Source organism: Vombatus ursinus, unplaced genomic scaffold, assembly GCF_900497805.2.
Source record: "Vombatus ursinus unplaced genomic scaffold, bare-nosed wombat genome assembly UNPS02014797.1, whole genome shotgun sequence".
Classification (NCBI taxonomy): Eukaryota; Metazoa; Chordata; class Mammalia; order Diprotodontia; family Vombatidae; genus Vombatus; species Vombatus ursinus.
Window position 1 is genome coordinate 12,181,944 of NW_020954575.1, and position 8,233 is coordinate 12,190,176.

An 8,233-nucleotide genomic window follows, 5' to 3' on the forward strand; every position below is an offset into this window, starting at 1 on the left:
CTCCTGACTTCAGGGCCAGTGCTCTATCTACTGTGCCACCTAGCTGCCCCATCAGACTCTTCATGACCTTATTTGGGGTTTTCCTGGCAATGATGCTGGAATGGTTTGCCATTTTCTTCTCCAGGTCATTTTACAGATGAGGAAACTGAGCCCAACAGAGTTAAGTGATTTTCCCAGAGTCACACAACCAGTAAGTTTCTGAGGCTGGATTTGAACTCATGAAGATGAATCTTCCTGATTGTAAACCCAATGCTCTAACCCTGTGCCACCAACTGCCCAATATGTCTCTATAGTTGCCCCTATATATATGTTAGCATTATATCTATAACAAGACTGTTGCTTTCCAGACAGAATTGTATCTTCTAGTAACTTAAAGCATATACCACAGAGGCTTGGGGCAGCTAGATTCAAGAAGACTTCTTCTCTTGAATTCAAACCTGGCATCAGACACTTACTAGCTGTGTGACCCTGGGCAAGTCACTGAACGCTGTTTGTCCCAGTTTCCTCATCTGTTAAATGAGCTGGAGAAGGAAATGGCAAACCACTCTGTGATCTTGGCCAAGAAAATCCAAAGAATGGGATATAACTGAATAAAATCCAGAGGCTTGGCTAAGAGGGCTAATACAGTTCCAAATTGTGATAAAGAATAGTAATAACAAACAACGTAAGCCCTTTCCATACATTTGTACACACATACATACACACACACACATATATACATATATATGTATATACATAGTCCATATACGTATATATACAGAGAGCTAGAGAGAGAGAGAAAGAGAGAGAGAGTCAACCTCCAGAGTTTGATCTAAGAAATACAAATGAAATTAGGTTGCCTGAGTCCTTGTTTTTATTTCTCTCAAGCAGACAAAATGCATGCAGAATTGCAGTCAAAGACTTAGCCCCCCTAAGGAAGCCAGTCTAGAACTGGGCTTGATTTGGGGGTTGGGAGCCCAGTTTATGTGCCTTTTCAACAGGTGCTGATACCACCCCATCACCTTTTTATCTCCAGACAGAGGAAATATCTCTTCTATCCGATGACCTGCCAACCATACCAACCCAACACCAGCCAGACAAACGGATCTGTCTCCACCCAACATATCTATGTTTTATATATAGTATGTAGAGATATCTCTGATTATATATATATATATGTAATTGTGCATAATTACATATGTAATTATAGAGATATATTAGGGATATTATCTCGAATCATAGAGATATGATTATATAATATTATGTATTATATGTATTAGAGATGATGAGGAAACTGAGTCCCAGAGACATAACCTGATTGCTCAATGCTACACAGATATTGGGAGAAGGAGGACTTGAAACCAAGCCCTTTCAAATACAAATATAGTATCTCCTCCATTGTAAAAGAGATCAATGGTTGAAAGAAGGGTTGGGTGATATTTATTCTGGCAGGACCCATGTGTTGCTCTTTTGGTTTCCCAGCACTCCCAGTATCTCTAAACCTCAACATCTGTCCTCCAAGCAACTACAGAAATATTTCTGTATGTAAAGTTTCCCAGTAAAATATGCCTAAAACATTGAGAAACTTTTATGTGGTTTCAGCAAGCCAGGGTCAGAGAGGACTCAGAAACGGAGCTGACCCCTAACTATGCAAAACCAGTAAAGTCCTGACCCTTTGGGAGGAAAAAATAAAAAGATATGTATGGTTTCCTAAAACCTCAGTCGACTATGAAGATGTTCTGTGAAGCATAACCAAGGTTCATACTAGTTAGTTTCTTGCTTTGCTTTTTAAATTTCTCCTTAATTATTTTGCCCTGCCACCCAAATAAGGCATTCTATCCTTGTACAATTTAACTGGGAAAAGGAACATAGGCTTTGAGATTTTGGCTTCACATAATGAGAAAGTAAAAAATCTGCCCGGAGATAAAAGACAACGTATATTTTATATAACAGTTAGAGCTTCTTGGATGATATCAGTTAAATTTTTAGTTGAGGGTGGGTTGGTGGGGAAGGTGTAGCTATCTTAATGGCTTCATTTGCTTCACCCAAATAATTTATGACTCATTTATTCTCTTATGTAGGCAATGACAAAAATTCACAATTCTGTGTTTTTGAATTAGCAGATCTTTCCTCTTATAAGAAAGCTGAGAAGTAGGTAGTACAAATTTTATTTTCTTAATTTTACACATTTAGAAACTGCAGCTCATATATTTTAAGAAGTGTCACTGAACAAAACCCGCAGATTAATAGCTAAATGAATTAGAAGTCATTTAGTCCAGGCCCCCACATTTTTGCAAAAGAAGGAAAAATAAAGTGGTTTGCCTAGAGGCAGAGTTAGGATTCTCAGTGCAGTCATTGGGCTCACTGGACTTTTTCCAGTAACCTCCCAGCTTCTACACAAAGTTTCAGAACCAGGATTCAAGTGCTGGCCTTTGCTGTTAGAGGAGATGGAGGGTAGGTAAAAAGGAAAGGGAGGGGTAGAGGGAGAAGAGGGGAAAAAGGAGGTAGAGTAGAAAGGGAGAGGGAAGATAGAGGGAAAGGAGAGAGAAGAGAGGGAGAGGAGGAAAAAGGGAGGGGAGAGGGAAGAAAGAGAGGATGGAGAAGGGAGGACAAAGGGAGGAGACAGCAAAAGCATTCAGCACAAATAGCAGCAGGAAACTGAGGGTACCTTTGGGTGCAGTGAATTACAAGGTACAACTAAACTACTCCTGTACCACTGGTAAGAACTTGAAGTATGGGGTTTGGGAAATGGGTTTGATCTTGGGGCATTTTATTTTAGCAGATAAATAAAATAAATAAATAAAATTAAAATAAAATTAAAAGTAAATAAATAAAGTCTTTGAGAATGAGGAGTCTATTCACTTTGCCTTGAATGGACTCATGTAATCACCAGTTTATGCTACAGCACTGTGTTGTTATGCATTTTTGCATCAACATTTAAAAAATGTATACTTTTTAAAACGTGGTTTTTTATAACTTTAGCTCATATTAAGCATTTTGGTTCCTTTTTAAAAATGTTAAAGTACTTTTGAGCAAAGTAAAGCATTTTTTCATACTAAAAAAGCTTTTGTTGGTGGGGAGAGCATTAGCATCTTGTTGAATTCACTAAAGTCAGGGCAGCTAAGTGGTGCAGTGGATAGAGTACTGGCCACAAAGTCAGGGGGACCTGAGTTCAAATCCAGCCTCAGACCAAGCACTAGACACTTACTAGCTGTGTGACCCTGGGCAAGTCACTTAACCCAACTGCCTTAAAAAACAAATCACTAAAGTCTCACCAGGAATCAGACTAATGTAGGGGGTCTTCAGTGAGTTCCTAGAAAGGAGAGCTTTAAGGCAGAGGAAAAATAAGTCCAAAAATATAATCAAGACCAGTAGCTAGTCCACAATAATTATCTTTGAGGTGAGATGTGGACAAGGAGGAGTAGAGTCAACAAAAACAGTGAAGTTCCAATAATCAACTTTTCTATTTTTAATAGTACCAAATAGTTTTGATAATTACCTTTCTTAGAGCCTACTTGGAGATTTAGTAACAATGTTCCTTCATTTCCACTTTAAAAACAATCTCTGAAGATCATCCCTTTGTTCTTCTAGGTGAATTTTATTATTTTTTCTCTATTTATTGACCTCTGGAAATCTTACAGAAATCAGAGGAAGGGGAACTAAAATCCTTAATACTACCTGCCAGCAAGTGACCAAGAGGTTTCTCAGGCCTGTTGTCGTTGTTATTATTGTTGTTATTATTTTTTCTACTACTACTACTATTATTAAACGCTCTTGATCTCTCACTCTCTAGCTGTCAAACCTTGTTTTTGTCACTCTCTCTCTATTTTTGTTTCTCTCTCCCTCCTACCTTTTCCTCCTCTGTCTCCTTTCATAATTTCACTATTTAGAATTAGAATGTGTGTATATTTAATAAAAAAAAAAATCAAAACCACCTTTCTCTTGACAGTACAAGTTACAGAATACGGCCTGAGCTGAAAATCAAGGAACTAGAAAAGGAAGTGATAATTACAGTGATTACTGTATTAACAGGTTTTCTGTTAGAGTTTTTTCTTGAAAAGTGTTTTTTTTAAACTTGTCATTATTCCTTTATTCCAATTAGAAGCCACAATAGGTAAAGTTTGACTTTGGGAGAATTAGACACAGTTAGATTTTTATTAGAGATAAATAATCACCATGGAAGAAACATTCTAGTCCAAGTATCCAGAGACCTTCAAAGCAATAAGTTATATCAGGGGTGGGGAGCCTGTGACCTCAAGGCCACATGTGGCCCTCTAGGTTCTCAAGGGCAGCCCTTTGGTTAAATCAAAACTTCACAGAATAAATCTCCAACTTTTGATTCAGTCAAAGCACCACACTTGAGGACCTAGAGGGCCACATGTGGCCTCAAGGCAGCAGGTTCCCCACCTCTGAGCTAGATCAATATTCAACAGAGCTGTAACTAGAACAGGATGACCCAGGGCACTGGTTTTCTGAGGTGGAGGCAGGGCACAGGGACAGAGAGTTTCAGCAGAGTTCCTCTGTACCTCAGAGATTAATGCTAGGCTGGTGCTATTATATGTGACTACCTTGACCTCACCCACATTTCTTACACAGACCTGGCTGATCACCATCATGTTCCTCTCTCCTAGACATAGATAATTTTACTCCCCTCTAGCCCCAAAGAGATAATCCAAGGTTAGCCTAACATGTTAACAGTATAAGTAGTACTTTACAGGGATCACCATTTCAGTCCACCCTTCATGTTCATTCTCCAAGATACTTCGTATTCTTCTAATGATACTCATATCTTAGCGATCACCCACTGAACAAGGAAAGTTGAGTCACACTTCAAAGCAGACAGATCTAAGAGAAAAAGCGCAGAAGAGTTTAGAAGGATTCAATATTATCCCATTTACTCTACATATTATAAGAATTATGCTTGTCCCAAGAATATATAGGTTGAAATTCCTTCGCAATCGAAGGGCTTATACTAGATGAGTATTTAGCTTTAAATCTACTATTCTATCTAAAGCAAAACAGTTCCTTGAAGAAGGGTTGGATAAGGGGAAATGGGAGTGATTTGTCTAGGGGCAGAGTTAGAATTCTTGTGGTACATACAGGGCATATACCAACAATTTGTTTTTGTTCTTGTTTCTGTTTTGAGGATAAGACAAGATGGTGTGTCTGTCAGACCAACAATAAACTGATAATATCAACCTAGAGGCAAAATTTATAAAGATTACAATAATAAGTTTAGTATTGAAAGGAATTTAAGAGACCATCTTAGTAACAATTTTAAAGATGAGGAAACTGAGGCTCAATAGGCAAATTGACTTACCCAAGATTGTATGAGTAAGAAAGCATCAAAATGGGATTCAAACTCAGGTTCTCTGGCTCTAGATTTTTTGCAGATGCTTTGGGAAGTTGATTAAATTGTGATGGGGTTAGATAATGAAGGAACTATATGTATAGAACTTCCAGCAATTTCGGCTCATCATGGAGGCCTCTAGCCAGATTCCTGACTAGCACTGGGCTTTGCCCAATGTTGTCCATATCTGGGGAGTAGAGAACAGGTAGATATGTCTCAGTGTATAGGGGCTATACCCATTTCCTCTCTGTAGAAGCCACTACTTTTATACTTCACCTTTTAGTTTTTTACCACCCTTCACTGCCAACCTGTCCAACTACTCAACTCATGGCCTGCCAAAACGTCTTATCACCATGATGCACACTTCTGTGTTAGGACCTACTTCTTCCCTAACATGAGGAGGTCCAGCCAGGTCACATTCTCTGAGGACATCTGGCACCCCCTCTGCAGATATGACTGCACCCACATGTGGTAGGACTCCATGTTCTACCCGTGTACTGCTGCTACAACAACTCAATATGTAAGTCAACAAGTTCTTAGTAAGCACTTTCTTTGTGCTAGGCTATCATCAGCACTGGTATTTATATAGAAGTTTATGGTATATAAAATGCCTTCCACATGCTCTCTCATTTGAACCTCATACAACTCTCTGAATGCTATTGTTTTCCTCCTTTTTATAGATGAGGAAATTGAGATTGAGTGAGGCTAAGTGATCAGATACTCAAGGTCACATTAGTAGTAAGGATTTGAGGTAGGATTCAAATTCAGATCTTCCTAATCCTAAGTACAATACCATCCACTGCCCCTACCACCAAACTATTACAGACTGCCACATAAACTGTTACTAACTGCCTTAGTTATAATGCTCCCAAAAAACCCACTGAGATATACCCTTCCCTATAGCTCCATATTCACACCCATGGTAACTAGTCAAATGAAAACAAAGCTAAAGGAAAAGAGATGAACTTTAGAAAGAAAAATAAATCAGTAACCTGGTTTTAGGGTTCTAGAGTATCTTTGTCTGCAATCTAGATACTGAAGACATGAAATCTCACATAGTAGGGCCTAAAAGTATGGAAAACTTCAGATAGAAGGCAACCATAGCCAAAGCTTTCTACCACTCATCCTCCATGCCACTGATCCCTCCATGACTATGGGACATGCAGCTAGACTGTCTTGGGATATGACAGTCATGTCTTGAAAGATGACTGGTCAGAGAAGTCCAACGTGTATGAAGTCTCAGGACCCAAGTAGATATCAGATATTGTATAACCTAACTTGAAGCACCAGCATAATCTTTAAATCCACCTGGAAAGTACAGCCAAGAAGACCTGGTTCTTGGAATTTATTCCTTTTGTTTTGGTTCCAGTTTCCTCCTCATCACTAGGGGCTAATGGCCTAAAAAGGGAAAATGAAAGGGTATATACAGAGAAGGAAAGAACTAGATATAGAACTCCAGGAAACATAAAGGGAAACTACAAAGTGGAAGGTGTTAATCACTTTTTTTTTATTGAAACAACAACCTTAGATAAAAATATGAAGTGCAAAATCTTCTCTGATGTTTTTCATTAACATGGAACATGCCCCCTGTAATGTGTACACAGAGAAAATGAGGGGTTGAGAAATGGGAGCCAAATGACAGAAAAGCTGGATGGTGGGTTCATTCCTTTCATTTCATCTTATTCTTTTCATTCATTGCCAGGATCATCAAAAATCTCCAGAAGAAAGTGGCAAAATGCAGGAAGAGATAAACACAGAGCCAGATATAATCCTTGGCTCCATTCTCATATTTTTTTATTATGAGCTGAGTATCAGAAAGGATGAAACCACTAATAACTGCCAGTCCCACATACAGGTTCACCTGGAAGAGCAAATGAGATCTAAACAAGAGATTCCCCAAAGAGGTGACATGAATCAGGTTCATGGCAGAAATCAAGATGCCCCTGAGGAAGAGATAGCTGTGACGCTTAGCGTAGACTGAACTCAAGGTAAAACAGCTGAAGATCATTGCAGTGCCAAGCAAAGAGGTGGGAATAATGTTTGGATTAGTAGTAATGCATAAATCCAAGGCAAGGCCCAGACCATTTCCTACAAGGAAGGCAAACACAAACAGAATAACTAGTCTCTTCTTTTCAGTTTTATGATGGTGGGGTGTTTTTACTAGCCATATTGTCAGTCCTAAGGAACTCAAGACTAAGAGCAAGCAAGGTTGAATGAGACGGATAAAGATGTGGAGGTAGGCTCCAGCAGCTGCCATAATCATACAGAAGGAAAAACTGTCATAGACCTTCTTCAGGTTCCTCTGTAAATTGGGTGTAAAGTGGGAAAGCATGAATAGTGCTTCCCAGTTGAATGTCTGTTTGACCACGTTCATCTTGCCAGAATCAAGAATGCATGTGGCCTTCACTTTGTCCAAAAGTGAAAAACTCAGTCAGGTTGCTGTTGACTTAGAGTTACCAAAGACTATATGTCATATTCATGAGTGTGTCATCACTGTCCCACCTATTGTATGTGACATCACTTTTCATATCCACTATAATAGGGCCTTCACAGTTATGCTGGTGCTTCAAGTTAGGTTATACAATATCTGATATCTACTTGGGTCCTGAGACTTCATACACGTTGGACTTCTCTGACCAGTCATCTTTCAAGACATGACTGTCATATCCCAAGACAGTCTAGCTGCATGTCCCATAGTCATGGAGGGATCAGTGGCATGGAGGATGAGTGGTAGAAAGCTTTGGCTATGGTTGCCTTCTATCTGAAGTTTTCCATACTTTTAGGCCCTACTATGTGAGATTTCATGTCTTCAGTATCTAGATTGCAGACAAAGATACTCTAGAACCCTAAAACCAGGTTACTGATAGGTTCACAGTGGTATAATAATACAAATTAATCAGTAAA

The 8,233-nt window shown here is 39.1% G+C and overlaps 1 pseudogene; it reads right to left on the bottom strand.

Annotated features, from left to right (window-relative positions):
* Nucleotides 1-6,998: 6,998 nt before the first annotated feature.
* Nucleotides 6,999-7,703, bottom strand: LOC114049149 (annotated as a pseudogene).
* Between the last annotated feature and the right edge of the window lie 530 nt (nucleotides 7,704-8,233).